This window comes from Mus caroli, unplaced genomic scaffold (assembly GCF_978045245.1).
Source record: "Mus caroli unplaced genomic scaffold, Mus_caroli_1 scaffold_16, whole genome shotgun sequence".
Classification (NCBI taxonomy): Eukaryota; Metazoa; Chordata; class Mammalia; order Rodentia; family Muridae; genus Mus; species Mus caroli.
Genome location: NW_028227271.1, coordinates 91,689,660 through 91,707,656, shown reverse-complemented (window position 1 = coordinate 91,707,656; position 17,997 = coordinate 91,689,660). Strand labels below are relative to the sequence as shown.

The 17,997-nt window shown below is 44.8% G+C and overlaps 1 pseudogene; it reads right to left on the bottom strand.

Moving 5' to 3' along the window:
• Positions 1–3,907: 3,907 nt before the first annotated feature.
• On the bottom strand, positions 3,908–4,114 carry LOC110311055 (protein transport protein Sec61 subunit gamma pseudogene; annotated as a pseudogene).
• Positions 4,115–17,997: the final 13,883 nt, after the last annotated feature.

The window sequence follows — 17,997 nt, the reverse complement described above, 5'->3', positions numbered from 1 at the left end:
AGTCTAGTAAGCTTCCACAAGCTTACTACAAAGAGCCGGCACTGAAGTCCTGTTACACCCTCTGGCCTGGTACTCCATCTGGCCTGGCCACATCACCAAGAAGGGAGGCTGCCTTCACAGTGCCTTAGGTTTTGTTATTTCTGTAGCCAGATGCCTGATAATGTTTACAGAACAGTGATTTTCATAAACTCCTTCCAGAATGGACTCTATATGTTCTAAGAGAATCAGCCAAGAGATTTTTCTATTATCTCTCTCTCTCTCTCTCTCTCTCTCTCTCTCTCTCTCTCTCTCTCTCTCTCTCTGTGTGTGTGTGTGTGTGTGTGTGTGTGTTTGACTGTGTGTGTCTCTGTGTGTCTGTGTGTGGTATATGTATGAGTTCATGTATGACTGTATGTGGGTATGAACACATGTGGAGGTCAGAAGTCAAAATCTAGTGTTTTCCTCTATTGCTCTTCACATGAGTTTTTGAGGCAGAATTTTTCACTGAACCCAGAGATCAGTGATCCTTAAGACCTACCTCTTTCCACTCCCTCAGATGTTCCCATCCCTAACCCTGGGGTTACAGGTACTGCCATCTCTCCAGGCTTTTACATAGGTGCTGGCCATCTGAACTTGTGTTCTCATGCTTGGACAACAGGACTCTACACACAGCACTTCTCTCTAGCCCACTTACGCTCTTCCTATTAATTAAACACGCAAAGCTTTCCGAAGGAATTCTATTGACCTGGAAATTAAGATGAACACGCTGAGAAATGGGGGGGGGGGGGTGGGGGGAGGACTGGGGAGGGGGGTGCGCTTTCTCCTTCATCATCACCTGCTTGCTTTCTAAGTCTTCTCAACAATGCTTTTCACACCTGAGGAATCCCTCAGGGAGTTCCAGCAGGGGTTGGGGCAGAGGGGCATGCTGTCTGCTGGAGAGATGAAATCAGTCCTCACCAGCACCAGAAATCCCCAAGAATCTCTACAGTCTGAAGACACAAAGAGCAATTTCATGCCTCGATAACCAGCGTGATTGTATAAAGAGTCATCATTGCTTCGTAAACGTCGTCATTGTGAGCTGCTTGCGTGAAACTATGTAGAGTAAGACTGTCAAAGCCCTCTTTGCATCTTGGGAGTTATCCATATGTCATCCTTTCTTCCAGAATGACTTTCCACATACGGAAGGTAAGGCTGCGTGCAAGGAGCCTGATGAGTGGCTCAGGCATGTTTGACGGAGGTCGTTGGGTAGCAGACCAGCAAGTAGGGGGTAGTGTAGAGTAGCAAGATAAAGAGATGCCCCTTGTGGTGTGGGGTGGAGAACTCTCCACCAAAAGGCGAGCTCTTTTTCTTCAAAGAGACCAATATCCCTTGCCCAGTAGCGTTAGTGTAGCAGCCTCCAGAGTCTTCCCCAAGGCAGCTGAGGAGGGTGGACTCCCAGGCCTGACCTTAAACACAGAGGCAGTCTGCTGTAAATCAAGTAACTTCCTGGAGGGCCTTGCCCTCTAGGCTTCACAGTAGGACCCCTGGGACTGACTAAACAAAGCCAAATTTCAAGTGAATGAAAACTTCATGGCTGGCCTCCCTTTCCCACATGGCTGCCAGTACTTGCATAGTGAGCAGACCAATCAAAATAGCTTTCATCTTGGCGAATTAGAAAAAGAACTCTCCTTCCCTCCCCGGACAGGGAGACCTCTTGAGAGGTCTCCCTGGGTAGCCCCCCGTAGAGTGTTAACAGCTAAGGCCTGCAATTGTGGGGAGTCCGCCATCTCAGGCATGTTTTCTCTCTCTCTCTCTCTCTCTCTCTCTCTCTCTCTCTCTCTCTGAAGGTGGTTCAGATTCTCTGCTCAAATATCTATAGGGTACATAGCATGTCCCCTGACATTGTGCCACAAACTTGAGTACACCCTAAGTCCTGACTGCACAAGAGGGTAGGTAGGTGCCCGGGAGCACAAGTGGGACCCTCCTACACCCATGGGTGCTCCTCTGTTTGGATTGTTCTTGAAACCTTTGCTTTTGTAAAACAAGGTACAGTGCGAATCGAGGGCTGAGGGAAAGCATACTGTTCTCAGGGCTGTGCTGAGCATGTGGCCATGGGTAAACTCTCTAACCCTCCTCCCTTAGGCTCTCTAGCTATAAAAAGAGGGTAAGGCCAATCCCGGGCTACATACCAAGATCGTATGTGAGGGAGTTTGGAAAGCAGATCTGTGAGTGTAATACAAGCAGAGCTTCACACAGCTAAATCCATCCCGTGTGCAGAGCCTTTCGTTTAATGCCTGGACGAGGGTATTTGAGGGCATTTTCTACAAAGGCAGCCATCAAGGGCGACAGGTCAGAGAGCCTCATTTCTAGAGTTTTAAATATCTCTCCTTGCTCATCTATTAATGGGGTCTGAGCTGGCTAACCCAGGACCCAAAATGAAGGCACGCACTTACGTCACATTTCACCCGGCCTGGTAGAGAGCTGAACTCACAGGGCAAGCCAGAGTACTTCTTATGTTTTTAAATCAGCTATTAGTGTGTCTGTCCTAGCCCAAGATAGAAAATTACATGTTTTCAGCTCTTCCAGTGTTTTATTTTGTCATAATTTAGTGCTTATATTTAGATGCCCCTTCACAGTATCACAATGTTAAGTGACTGCCAGCCACTTGTGATTGCTAAGACTCTTTGCAGTTTGAAGAGACAAACAGTAATGTTTCAATAACCAATATATAAACAGTAGTAATATCTCAATAACTAATATGATGTATAAAATTTTTATTTTTTTCTTCATTTCTGGGGTTGAATGCAGAGCTCAAAAGAAAGGTGGTTGTGTTTTCTGATACAATCTTTCCCTGGTTTATTAACTCAAGATCTATCTCATGTTTCTCTTTATTATAAATAGTAATTTCTTATCAGGCCATAACTTATACATCCAAATGAATCTCTTCCTCCCAGAAATAGCTAAAAGAAAAAAAAAATCCTTAAGGTTGTTTTTTTAAAAAATGTACTGATGAAGATTGATCCAAGAAAACTATTTTAGAATGTGTTGGCTTAAAAGTATGAATTTGACTGTTAGAACCAGTGGCTTTATTTTGTCTGTACCGAGTTGTGTGAATAGTCATGCTTAATACCACTGGGTTTGTTCAAAATGGCCACTGCTTAGAGTGAAGGTAGTCCTATCTGTCAACCAGAATTCACCCAGCTTAAATGTGTCAGGACGTGCTGTCCAAATATAGTACAGATGAAAGAATAGAAGACAGATAAAAGATCCACATGCCTTGAGCAGCTTAGCATATTAAAGGTCTGTGCATCACCCAAAAGGCCAAGTTTTACTCTTGAGAGCTTTCTGAGGGCAGGTATTGGGAAACCAAATCCTAAGTCTTGTGTATCCTAGGCCAGCCCTGTCCTACAGAGCAGCATCCCCAGCCCTTGGTTTTGTGAGACAGGGTCTCAATGTGTAGCTCGAGCTGACCTTGTTCTTGCTATGTAGCTGAGGTTGGCCTCGAACTTCGGCCTCAGCTCCCTGAGCGCTAAGGTTACAGGTGTACAGCACCATACTCACTCTGAGCTCAACTGAGGACTCTTAATCTTGGACCACATGAGAAAAAGACCCGGAATGGAAGCAGGCTTAGTCGCTGGGAGAACAAATAGTTCTCAGTTCTCACTTTCTAGGTAAGAAAAGCAGATTCACTTAAGCGTTTTTATCCTCCTCATAAGAATAATGTACAATTATGATTGATACCACTGCTTTTCATATCATCAATTGAAAAGAGAGCTCTTTACCAGTGGCCAGGTCGCCCCCCCCAATAAATAATGTCATAGAACAATGTACCCAAAATGTAATAGTTTGCCGCTCTTTCTTTTTTTTTTTTTTTTTTTTCCAGGCAATGTTTTACCTCGTGCACTTGTCACCCCCTCACTGGCTCACTCGTCCCGTGATGAGACAGGACTCAGCCACCCACAGTAATGTTATTAATGCGTATATGGATCAGTTTCACGAAGAAGACAATGAATCCCGTGATAGCAAATCCTATAGCTGTAGCCATGGCAATCTTCTGGAATTCTTTTCTGTCGGGTTTGGTGCATCTTTTAACCAGCTGAACTGAGTCCTTTACAAACTGCCCACTTGGCTCTACAAACTGCATTACCTGATCCATGGTTGTGGGATGGCGGATTGAGAGCGGAGAGGCACATAGCTTGTCTCTATTTCTTTAATTCCGTATGTGTGGACTCCAGTGGATCTCATTGCATTTGCTGCTGCCCCACAACACAGCTCCTCGACATTAGCCAAATAGTTTCCTACTTGCTGTCATGACAGTCAGACAGACAGACAAGTGTACAAGACAGTTCCAGACATTGGCCTAAGGTTCTTTGCTTTTCCAAGTTGCCCAATATCACTGACCTTCTCTTCACCCAAAATAACAGACTCATTTATAGAGTGTTTATATAGAGTTTCCCACACGATAGGTTATGAGAAGCTATTCTTTTTTTTTTAATTTTTATTTTTAGAGCTTTATTTACTTTTTATTTATATGAGTACACCGCAGCTGTCTTCAGACACACCAGAAGAGTGCATCAGATTCCATTACAGATGGCTGTGAGCCGCCATGTGGTTGCTGGGAATTGAACTCAGGACCTCTGGAAGAGCAGTCAGTGCTCTTAACCACTGAACCATCTCTCCAGCCACGAGAATCTATTCTTTTATTAACTTTGGTGCTGGCTAGTCTTATGTCAACTCAACACAAGCTAGAGTTATCTGAAAGGAGGGAAACTCAACTGAGAAAATGTCTCCAAAAAGTCCAGCTATAAGGCATTGTCTTAATTATGATTGATGGGGGAGGACCCAGCCCTTTGTGGATGGTGCCATCCCTGGGCTGGTGGTCCTGGGTTCTATTAAGAAAGCAGGCTGAGCAAGCTATGGAGAGCATGCCAGTAAGCAACATTCCTCTACAACCTCTGGGATAGCTCCTGCCTCCTTGGACTCCTGCTGACCCTGGACTCGTGAGACTTCTACCTTGCCTGTGCAGTGTCAGGATTGTAAGTGTGCACTATGGTGCTCAGCTGGACACCCACCGCTCATTGTCTCTGTTGTAGTGAAATGGAGAAGACTTTCCACAGTCTCAACCTCTCTGTATCCATGTTAGTTCCTAGCTTCTATAGGTCCTTATACATCCCTCCAAAAGTAGGATTTCTTCAAGAACAGGATCTGTGGGCTTTTGGGGTGTGTGTGTGTGTGTGTGTGTGTGTGTGTGTGTGTGTGTGTTCTACATAGCATGGTTGTGAAGGTCAGAGAACTTGCAGAAGTCAGTTCTCTCCTTTCACCAGGTGGGACTCAGGAGCTCAGATTAGTAGGCTAGGCACGAGGTACTTCATCCACTGAGCCATCTTGCTGGCCCCAAGCACAGGGTGTCATTACGGCTAGAATTCTCTCTCTCTCTCTCTCTCTCTCTCTCAATCTCGCTCGCTCGCTCTCGCTCTGTCTCTCTCTCTCCCCATATGTGTGCTTGTGTGTGTCTGTGTGTCTGTATGCATGCATGCCTGCATGCACACACATGATGTATGTAACAGGGACATCTTTTGTAAGCCACTCTTGACCCTTTCATCATGCAAGACTTTCATTGATGATAAGGGAGTCAACAGACACGGCTGACATTTCCATAAAGGAAGTACCTCCTACCGTGAGATAAGACTAAGATAACCAAGGTTTCTAAAATAACAAAAGACTATCAGCAAAATCCCTGGAAGAAAGTCCCTGTGTGAAACTGCTTAACACCACCAGACACACACAACGGAGATGAGGAATTAGAGTGTTTGCTCACTACATCTTCCTTCTTTCCCAAGGCAACACCCACCTCTCTCTTTATCCTCACAGCCACAGAGAGACTACATAATACCCAATTACATATATGCTGCAGACAAAACTGTTAACTTATTAAGCCACTTTCAATTTAACCCTCATGTCTCTGAATGATTTATTAACTGCTTACGACTGGAGAGAAGAGGGGGCGCATCAGGGCTCCCACTCTGCAACCCTGTCTTCACTTCTTACCCCTCAGATGCCCACCCTTAGCACAGTCTTGCCCCAGCCAGGTTTGACCTCAAGTTCCTTCACATTAATCATCTCTTAACACCATCTAACAACATGAATTGTTGCATTTTTTTCAAACTGAAAACTCTGCCTTTTAGACTTAGATCCTCTGCTTCCCAAGAGTCTAGATTTTTTTGTGCAAACAAATTTACCAGTGTTCTACTCCCCACCCCACCCCCACCAGGCAGAGAGGCTCAGCACTAGTCAAAGAGAACAATCAAGACTCAGCACGGCAACAGACTGCAGTTAGCACAGACGCTCACTCGCTAATCAATGAGAACGAACCACTTTAGGATGCTCTGCCACGCAAAGAACATCTATATCATTCGCTTTCATCCAAGGCTCAGGGGATATCACAAAAAAGAGAGACCAGAAAGGTTCAGAGCCAGAGGTTAGGGAGAATTGTCATAGTCTTCTGGAAAGCACAGGGCTGTGGTACTTGTAAGCCCACAGCAGTGTGGGGTCTACACAAGATCAAAGTAAGCAACAGTCCAGGTTGGATGGAGAAGAGATTTGTGAGGAAGTCCCTACCCTACCGCAAGCTGAAAGCTATTGGCAGCTGGGGTCGGCTAGGGGAGGAAAGAGTCAGTTTTCTTCAGTGGTGTGACCTCTTGTAGATGGCTGTGCACCAGGGGATGCTCTGCACCCATGCTATGGGCAACTCGAATTGAGCACAGTGGGTTCATAGAGGAGGAAGACAAAAGAGAGAATATGATGTTGGAAGGTAGGGTTGGGCGTGGGTCTGGGAAAGCTGGAGGGAGGAGGGGCCAGGCCATATTATCATTTTGACATACGTTGTATGTATGCTGAAAATTCTCAATGAATAAAACCAAAAAGTTTAGATACTTGTGATCCACCTAGGTGTAGAAATCCTGTGCATGGGTACAGCTCTCTGGCACCTGCTGGTAGCTGGCAAACCCAAGCCACCCATTTTGCATGCATACCATCATGCCACTCTTTCTTCGCTCCACTGTGCTGCCGAGCACATAGGAAGCAACCTATCTGGGGCACTTAGAAACACAGAAAGATGCTTGCCTCTTTGTTTTTCAACGTCCCACTGTATTCAGTTAGCACTGCTTACATGCTCATGGGTGTAGGGCCATCCCATGAAACATGAGTAACTTTACAAGTGACCACAATCCCAAAGAATGTTGACTCTCCTCCCCCCCCCCACAATACCACCACCATCAGCTTTCAATAGCTCTTCTCTAGGGGTGGGAGTTGGGGGTGCCAGGTAGGGGTGGGAGGTAGAGGCAGGATGTGGGCGTGGATCCTCCCTAACCCTGACATCCATCCATAACACCATAAAGACGAAGTAAAGTTGGGAGAAAGATGTGGTGGGTGACGTGCTTAGAGTCCAGAATGGGTGGATAGGATCATAATGCATTTTTAAATTAAATTTTAAAAAAGGAAGGAAAAACAGAATGTTGTCAACCCAGGGTCTTAGTGTGCTGAGACTGGCTCCCGCTGGCTTCAGTTCTGAGGAGGAAATGAGTTTTCAATAGAACCTGCCATTTTTTCCTGAGCATGGCTAGCCCTTAGATAGGACTCCCATTTTAGAGACCTAGAGCCGAGAAGAGTCAAGCAACTTGCTCCAAAACACACAAACACCATGGGCTTGAAGCTGTAAGAGAGCAAAGGCAGTTTTTCTACAATTCTAATGTCGAAACCAACTAGCTTGTCATACTTTTTTAAAAGAGACTTTTGCTAGACGATGCCTGAATTTGGGTGAAAAACAAAAACAAACAAACAAACAAAAAACAAACAACCCCCTGAAGGAACACCCCTCTATTCTTCTGCTAAGCACAGTGGTCTTCACCAGATATCTGACACAGAAAAGGATATGCTAGCTGATGCTTCAGACTGTTTCAATGTAGTTACTCAAATTCAGTTACTGGAAAACCAGCCCCTAAAGGGAGCCTAAGGTAATTCAGGTTTGATATTGGAAAGGAGACATTTCTCTTTGTTGTGGCTTTCAAAATTCAGAATCACACACACACAGAACCAACAAACATAAAATTGGTTTTACTATCAAGCATGCACACAAACGCCAAACATAGAATTGGTTTTACTATTAAATTGGATATCCTAATTCAAAAGGATGGGAGATTTATTTCAAAATGAGGCTGGAATCCCAAGTTCCAGGCCAGCCTGAGCTACATAATAAGATCTTGATTTACAACAAAGCAGAACAAACAAAACAAAAACCTCAAAGGCAGTGTTTGTGGGAAAGAAACATCCACGTATGGAAAAGCGAGGCAGTTGGGGTAAACCTAGCCAGGGAAATGAATTCAAGATTCAGATCTTTAAAAAGTTTACCCTTGACCACAAGGGCCAAAGCCCTTGATTGTTTCTTTCAAAGACAGTTTCTTTCTGTCTTTCTAGAGCCTTTGACCCAATGAAAGCAGCCAGGCAAGAGTAACTAACTATTCATGGACTGGGCAGACTACCATGAAGATGCTGTTTGCTTGGATTGGTCAGACAAAGCTAGGGAGAGTCAGGTTCCACACCTGGACATGGTTGTATTAACTCCATGGTTGTTGCCTCACAAGGCAAAGCATGCTCTGGGAAGAGAGTATACTCAGCTATTAACCACCGAGGTATCCGTTTCCTTCCCTTTTAACGATTGAGCTCCATTACAGATACTGAATAGCATGTCATAACCTGGTGACGGCTATTATATTTAAGTAAAATTCCATATAATTAAAAGAGAAAATGGAGACCTGGAAACTAAAACATTTCGACATACCTGGGAAGATAACTCTTGGAAGATACCCAAGATGACTTTTTTTTTTTTTAACTTTACTTGAATAATTTAAAACACCAAGAGAGAGAGCCTGGCATTTAGAAAGTACTAGATCAACATTGGTCCAATGAATGCACAAATACCTTTTCATTAAAAAAAAAAAACTCTCTACCTACTAATTAATTTGCATTCAAGTAAGCATCTCTTTTAGTGGGCATAAGCCCATGTGGCCAATTTTGAAATGTTATATCCTGTATTAATTATTGCTACTCCCTGTAAATAGCAGAGCCCCACATGAATGGCTTAAAAGGTCTTGAAAGCACTCTTGACCTTCCCATGCTCTCTCTATACTTGGACTGTCCAGCAGGTCTGGCTTTATTTAGTGCCGGAGTTTTATACCCTTGCTGGCCAGTTCAGTAGCTTCTACTCATACGTGGTGATTAGCACTTGAAGTATGGCTACCTCAGCTATGAAAATAATTATTCCTTGATGCCAGGAATTAAAGTCAGGGTTTCATATACACTGGGCAAGTCCTGCAGCACAGAAATACATCATCAGGCCTTGTCTAAATTTAAGTATCCACAAGTGGCAAATAGTCACCATAGTAGAAAACACAGAAGGGAGAAAAGAATCTAGGCATGGTGATGTGTATACTGGAAGAATCCCAGCCCTTGGAAGGCGGAGGCAAGAGGACCATGAGCTCAAGGTAAGACTGGGCAAGATGACTGGACAAAAGGATGATGGGTGAGAGTTGGTTGAAGACACGCCCACCAGCCTGAACTGTGTTGATTTTCCTTTGACATCTGCTCTGCCAACTGAGTTTCAGAGTCATCTATGATGGCTGCTGTTCATCAGCCGGTCCTAGCTCTCCTGAGTCTCCCACCTGGTTGTGCATCAGCACCCCCTAGGAGACTCTGCTCAGCACGTCTGGAGGGGACCAGACATCTGTGTTTCCTCAGCTCCACAGCTGATTCTGATCTGCCGCCAGGTTTGGGAACGAATCCTTTACAGAGAGACCCAAACCAACAGCCCTTGGGCCAAATACACCCTCAAAACATATGTTCACCCCACACGCTGTTTTAAAACGTTTTTAATTAGTTGCCAACTTCTACAAATTGTTTTTTGTTTTTTTTTTTTTTAAATCTAAAGAGTGGAGTTGAGTAAAGGGTGCCCCCTTCAGACACGGAGAAATTTCTCTTAATACCACGTTCCTGTCTTCTGTGAGTCCCAGTTCCCAGCAGGCTTTTGTGTTTGAGACCTTTCCCTTATTCCATCTATATAAATCTTAGCCATGCCACAAAATAATTACCTATATGCATGTAGACACTGTACACTTTCAGTGTTGCCTAGAACCACTTTGGTGGGCTGGAGAATATGGTTCTATCATCATGGGAAAACCCTGAAAAATGTGAGGAATGTCCTGTTGAGAGAATGGATCATTTCCAGATCATGAGACCAATCATGTTTAGAGATAAGTCATATTCTGGTAAAAATATTACCACATATTTTACTTTTATACCCCAAGCTCTCTCACCTGAAATATAATACTACCCACTAAGACGATCAGGAGTGCAGATACAGAGACCCATAGTCAAATGTTAGGCTGAGCTTGGGGAATTCTACAGAAGAGGGGTTGTATGTATGCTGAAAACTATCAGTGAATAAAACCAAAAAGCTTAGATACTTGCGGTCCAGCTAGGTGCAGTAATCTTGTGCCTGGTATTGCTCTCCAACACCCACTAATAGCTGGCAAAGCCAAGCCACCCATTTTGCATGCATACCATCACACCACTCTTTCTTCGCTCCACTGTGCCACTGAGCACGCAGGAAGCAACATATCTGGAGCACTTAGAAACACAGAAAGATGCTTGCCTCTTTGTTTTTCAATGTCCCGCTGATTCAGTTAGCACTGCTTACATGCTCATGGGTGTGGGGCCATCCCATGAAACATGAGTAACTTTACAAGTGACCACAATCCCAAAGAATGTTGACTCTCCTCTCCCTCCCCCCAATACCACCACCATCATCTTCCAATAGCTCTTCATCTAGGGGTAGGAGGTGTGGGTGCCAGGTAGGGGTGGGAGGTAGAGGCAGGATGTGGGCATGGATCCTCCCTAACCCTGATATCCATCCATAACACCAAATAAAGATGAAGTAAGGTTGGGAGAGGGGAGTAGAAGGATCTTAGGAGCCAGAGGGGCTGAGGACACCAGGTGGACAGGATCCATAGAATCAACTAAGCCAGGTTCATAGCTGTTCAGAGAGCCTGCACAGATCTTGTCTGAGCTAGGTCCTCTGCATATATGTTATAGTTGTTAGCTCGGTGTTCCTTTGAGACTCCTAACAGGGGGAGTGGGGCATCTCTGACTCTTTTGCCTGCTCTTGGAACCCTTTTCCTGGGACTTACTCCTACTGGCTTGCCTCATCCAGCCTTGATATGAGGGCTTGTGCCTAGTCTTATTATAAATTCTTATTCCATGTTTGGTTGATATCCCTGGAAGGCCTGCTTTTCTTCTGAAGGGAAACAGAAGAACGGTGGATCTGGAGGAGAGGGGAGGTAAGAGGGATACTGAATGGAGAGGAGGGAAGGGAGGGTGTGGTCCGGATGTATTATATGACAAGAATAAAGAAAAAAAGACTATCAGGAGAGCATAGTTTTTTTATTATGTATTTTATTCTATGTTTTTGTGTGTGTTTGTGGAGGTAGTATATGTATACATACAATTTTGTGTGGTACAGGTACACAGGTAGGGTGTGTATGCATGACTGTACATATAGAGGCCAAGGATCAACCTTAGATGTTGTTCCTCAATAGCTATCTACCTCAGTTTTTGAAACACAGTCTCTCACTGGGACCTGGAGCTCACTGTCTTGATGAGGCTACATGAGCAGCTAACTCTAGGGATCTGTTTGTCTCAGCTACCACTGAATTGGCATTACAAGTGTGCGCCTCTATCTTATCTCTGTTTCTTGCTGCTGTGATAAAATACCCTGATAAAAGCATCTTAGAAGAGAAGGCCTAATTTGACTCGCAATTCCTGGCTACTGTCCACTATTGCAAGTAAGTCAAGGCACATTATATTCACATCAACAGCAGAGAACAATGAATTAAGAGTACTGGCTAGTTTTGTGTCAACTTGACACATCTGGAGTTATCACAGAGAAAGGAGCTTCAGTTGAGGAAATGCCTCCATGAGATACAACTGTAAGGCATTTTCTCAATTACTGATCAAGGGGGAAAGGCCCCTTGTGGGTGGGACCATCTCTGGGCTGGTAGTCTTGGGTTCTATAAGAGAGCAGGCTGAGCAAGCCAGGGGAGGCAAGCCAGTAAAGAACATCCCTCCATGGCCTCTGCATCAGCTCCTGCTTCCTGACCTGCTTGAGTTCCAGTCCTGACTTCCTTTGGTGATAAACAGAGGTATGGAAGTGTAAGCTGAATAAACCCTTTCCTCCCCAACTTGCTTCTTGGTCATGATGTTTGTTCAGGAATAGAAACCCTGACTAAGACATTAAGGTATGCATGCTAGTGTCCAGCTGGCCTCCTCCAGTCCCATACGGTCCAGAATCCCCTTGCCTAGGGAATGGCACCACCTGCATTGGTGGGTATTCCTACTCTGTAATCCCCCATAGACATGCCCACAGGCCAACCTGCTCTAGATAGTACTTCATGAAGCCTCCCTTCCCAGGTGATTCTATATGGTGTCAAATTGACAATTAAAACTAACCACCACTGCCACCATGCCTGGCTTTTTTATTTTAAATTGGTGCTGGGGATTGAACTGAGGTCCTTACTGACGGTGCTAAATCCTAACACCCAACCCTTTTATGCTCTAAAAAGACACAAATTATTAGTTCTCTTATCCTTCACCCATGTTTGCCTCCAGAAGCATTTATTTATATTCAGTATATCTCTATATATCTTGCCATTAAACATTAAAATGGCGGGCCACTCTTGCATATCTGTACTCCCTTGAGATTTTTCTGTGATACCTGATGAATAAGTAATGTGAACACTGAAGTGATTAACTAGAAGCTAAAAGGGTCACCCAGGGGTGAAGACTGAATGGTGTTAATGAATATGGTGGCCGAGGAAGACAGAGCTCTTAGGGATTTATGGGAATAGTATGCCTTCTTAGCCAAATGTGTTCATGCCCAGCATCTTACAATAAAGTTTCCCAGTCCTCTGAACCCAATGAATTAATTATTGACAGAAGAAGGCACAGCCTGAAATGAGACACAACACTTAGTTGTAGGGTGGAGCGCGAGGAGGTCCGCTATAGCTTGGGGAGTGGAACTCTGGGTGAAACCCTGTACTAAGGCCTTCTTATCAACGAACAAGTCCAGTGCTAGGAATGAATTGTCCTTCCAGGAACATTTTAAGTGTCAGCTAGAATGTATGACTGAAGATTCCGCGGATTTCTTAGCATCCATGAAATAAATCTACGGCATTTGAATTTTTTATGCAAATCCTCACAGACATCTATGACAGGGCTGAAACATAGCTTGAAACTGCCCCACTCACACCCTGCCAACAATTGCTTACTCCCTCAGCCCCGTCAGTTTCAGACCTGGCTATTTTGCTCCAGTTTATAGTTGTTGCTGTTGTTGATTTTCTCTCTCCCTCCAGGGGCAGTCAGTCTCATCATTGAGTCAGCAAGCCAGGAATAACTCTAAAGCATGAAACATGCGATATGACACAATCTTATTTATAACTGGAACTGCTTGCATTTCCGTTCTTATCTATGTCTACATATGACAGGCATCAAAAGTAAGGCAATAGCATTTTCTCACGGGGTGGCTTTGGCTTTCTGTCTCAGTCACTATGTAATAGAGCATGTGTAGACTTTTCGTCCATCTTGCTTTTCTCTGAGTATATCACAGCTTTCAACAATCATCACGCATCACTGGCTCTCCTTTCTTCCCCTCATTTGGTCTTCAGTCCTTACCAGGATTGCTCAGGAGGGGATGCTGGGGTGGATTAGATGTCCCCAAGTTCCCTTGATAACTGGCTTCCCTCCACATCAGCACCGATGTGGAGATATGGCAGGGGATGGGAGGGAGAGAAGAGCGATTACACTGGCTTCTCCCCCTCTGTTCCCCTCTAACATGGGTTAAGCCTCTGACTTGGCTGCATCCGCCCCAGCCACAGACCCTTCTCTGGCTTTTCTGTACTCACTGGGCTCAGTATCCTGCTGCCTTCTTCATCCTTTTTGCACTCAATATGGTAGTGGCTGGCCTCAGTTGCTAGCCTCAGCATCCTTACTACCTTTTGTTCCTATCCACACCTTGGAAAGGACTATTCCACTAATGTCCCTTCTTTGGGATGAGTTAAAGTAAAGTTAGCTTCCTGCTGGGACCATGGCTAATATGCTTCTTCACAATCAAGTAAATAGAAAGGGGAAGAAGAAAAAAACCGCTTGGGATGGGGTCAGGGTGTGGGCATGGGGTTGGAGGTAGAATTTGATCTTTAAAAGCAAGAATGAACAGCAGGGTCTGGCATTACTTGTCTGGAGTCCCTGCATTGACTCAGAAATTGAGCTAAGAGAACTCTAGAGTACAGAGAACTCTAGTTTGAGGTATTCAACAGGTCTCAAAAACAGCTAGAGCTACACAGCAAATTTTTGCCTCTACAGATAAACACAAATGAGCATTAACCAGATGGTGGTTAAGTTAAAACCCTCCAACCAGAAAATGCTGCAGTTCAAGACATCAACAGGTAAAGGTGTCACTAACCCAATATCAGTTTTACCTATGTCTGATATGGGTGTTAGGAATTGAACACGGGTCCCCGCAAGATCAAAACAAACTCTTAGCCCTGAGTCATGTCTCTTTGAAACGTATGTCATCTTGGACGCGTGCTTGTCGAGACATAGAATATTTTTTCAAGACAGGGTTTCTCTCTGTACTCCTGGTTCTACTCCTGGAACTCACTCTGTAGACCAGGCTGGCTTCTAACTCAAAGATATGCCTGCCTCTACCTCCCAAGTTCTGGATAAGATTAAAGTCATTTGCCACCAAGTCTGGTGACATTGGATGCTACCAGAGGAAGTAAAATATTTCATCCTGCAGGGAAATCTTTTCAACTCCTGAAGTAAACAACTCAAAGGCTTCAGAAAAAAATCTCCAAACTGACCTGATACTCTACCCCCCCCCCCATAAATATATATGAGCAGTAAGGAAGGACTGGTGGGAGACACTCTCAGGTCAACTGAGCTACCTGAACGAGACAGAGACCAGTCAAGGTACCAGGAAGACTCTCTGGCCAACTACCCAGGAAAGGACACTCTCCTGCCTGAGCTGCCTGCAGGCCGTACAGTGTGTTCCGGGGCTTTTAGCTCTTAGGAGCTGTCACCCATACTGTCATGAGCTTTAATAATGCAGCTATCTTTCAGTCGTTTCTACTCCTGCACGTAACCCCTCACTCTTACCCTGTAACACCAGTAAACCTCATTAGCTCACCAAGTTGGACTTTGGTGGTATCCATACTCTGGTCTGTCATTGGTTCTTTATCTGGGATGATTAGACATTTGTTCATATCTCCCCAGGAATAGCATTACATAACATAATTGGTGCCCGAACAGGGGCAGACAGAACCCAATATGAGTTTCCGGAGGAATAATTCCATGGATCTGGCTATGTAATGTCCTGATAGCAAGGCATGCAAACACTGAGCCTATGAGCAGAGCATCCACAGGGAGAGCCCAGAATGGCTACCCTTTCCTGTGTGGTATGGGATTGTGGGTCAGTCGTGCCATGATCTCCATAGTGGGTGCTGAGACAAGCAACCCAGGCTGGGACCTCTATCTAGAAGAAAAGTCTGGGTAGGGAGTCAACAAGAGGAAGTCCACTGAGGCTGTCTGTCTATGATGTGTGGTGGCAGCTACTTGATGAGTTACATCCAGTCAATAAGAATAAAATTTTTCCTTAAAATGTTTACAAGTTTAGAACAAAGTTTGCAATCCACAAGAGTGGCATATAAGGGGTAAAAACATCAACAGGTGCCACAGAGGATGTGTAGCCATGGCTCCGTATAATTAAAGTATGTCTAAGGCTGAGATACCTGCGCGGTGGGAACTTGCTGTGTAAGAGAGGGTGAGGTAGAGAAGCTGCCAAGCTGTTTCTTACAGTTGGCAAATGTTACCACATTTGAATGAAAATGGCCCCCACAGGCTCATTGGGAGTGGTACTATGAGGAGGTGTGGCTTGTTGGAGGAGGTGTGGCTTGTTGGAGAAAGTGTGCCACTGAGGGGTGGGCTTTGACGTCTCAGATGCTCACGCCAGGCCTAATGTCACTCTCTCTCTTCCTGCTGCCAATCCAGATGTAGAACTCCCAGATCCCTCTGCCTGTGTGCCGCCCCGTGTCCCATCATGACAGCAATGGACTAAACCTCTGAACTGTAAGCCAGTCCTAGTTAAATGTTTTCCTTCATAAAGAGTTGCTGTGGTCATGGTGTCTCTTCACAGCAACAGAGACTCTTAAGACAGAAGGAACAAGGAAAAAGGGACACATGTTGAATCTGTGCTAAAGAGCCAGTCCAGGCATCCAAAAACTTAGAACCCAAGGAAAGAGAAGTATATTGAAAAAGAGGAAGAAGACAAGGCAAAAAGAATGCTAAGAGATCTAAATATTTTTTAAAAGTGAGCTTTGCTAATTCAACTCATCCTTCAAGAGTTAAGAAAAAGGTCAGTTTATCATCAGCCTGGAGGCTGGGATGGAGCTTCAGTGATGGCAATGAGTCCCATGATAGGGCATGGTCACTGTAAAGTAAGAAAGGCATTGGGGGGGCATCACTGCCCTTGACAAGCATGGGAACTGGATCGACAGAGTGCTGAAATGCATAAAAACAAATCAAAAGAAAGGGAGCCCGGGCCAAACAAAGGGACCTCCCTTGTCGCTTAGAGGCAAATGTGGGTAAAGTCACATCAAGCCAGAGTCCCTGGATGAAAATCTGATAGGAGACCAAGTTTGGTGCCAGAGATCCTTTAGAAGGCTCAAAAGTTCACCCCAGGGGCTAAAAACAGGAGCAGAGAGGTACATTTTCCAGGGAATCTGATTGTGGGATCGGAACCTCCCAAGCCGCTCCCCTAAAGGAGTAACCAAGGGTACCTGTAGGTGAGGACGCTGTAGGCGACTGAAAGCCCCTGTTAAATTATTTTATTAATGTTAAAAAACTTAGTTATTGGGTAGATGTTAGAAGCAGATGTGCTTTCCTCATGGTCTCAAGAAGATCAATGGCCATAAACCTAGATATAATGAATATTTATTAAAGGAATTAAGTTTGACTGAGGGGCAGATAGCTATCTCCCCTGAGCAAACCATGTACATTTTCTCCTGGGTGCAGAGATTGTTGATTCAGCTCAGGGGGCAGGTGCTACTTACTGGCTTGCTTCCCATGGCTTGCTCAGCCTGCTTTCTTACAGGACCCATGACCTGCCTCCCAGGGTGTTCCTACCCACAACGGACTGGGACCTCTGACATCAATCACTAATTAAGAAAATGCTTGAGAGGATTGCCTGCAAACCAGTCTGATAGAGGCATTTTCTCAATTGAGGTTCCTGCCTCTCAAATGACTACAGTTTGTACCAAATTGACATAAAACTAGCTGGCACAGCCTGGGAGGGAGATACAGGCATAGTCTAGGAAGTGGGTAAAGGCATAGCCAAAGAGGTGGTTGACTATTCCCCCATTGGCCCTAGGACAGACTAAACATGTAGAGGCATCCCCACTGAGTTCACAGGAGGAAAGTACACAGAGGCCTTATAAAGGCGGACCAGGAGACAGTTAGCCAACTCATACAAACGCACAAACTTCATGCTGTACTTGGACCTTGCTAATGGCTTAGTTCAGTATCTTCTTGGTTGTAAACGTCTGTGCTCACCAGGCACTTGCTCAAAATGGATGTCAGCAGACTCCCAGGGTCCTCCACATAGCTTATCACTGTAACCCCACTATTTATTATGGGATGGTGGCTCAGGACTTCAAGTTGGTAAACTGCCCATCCTCTGTTAAAAAAAAAAAAGATCTTGTTAAATATAGATAACAAAATGCTAATCCTTAAGTGTTTTTACAGACTTACAGACCCATCTGAGAGACATGGGGGAGCTCGTGGAGGACTACGGATGACAAATCAGTTTGCAAACGGTAAACAAAACATCCTGCGAGAGTCAACGCAGAGGGTTCCAAAAGCCATCAAGTTGTGAAAAGA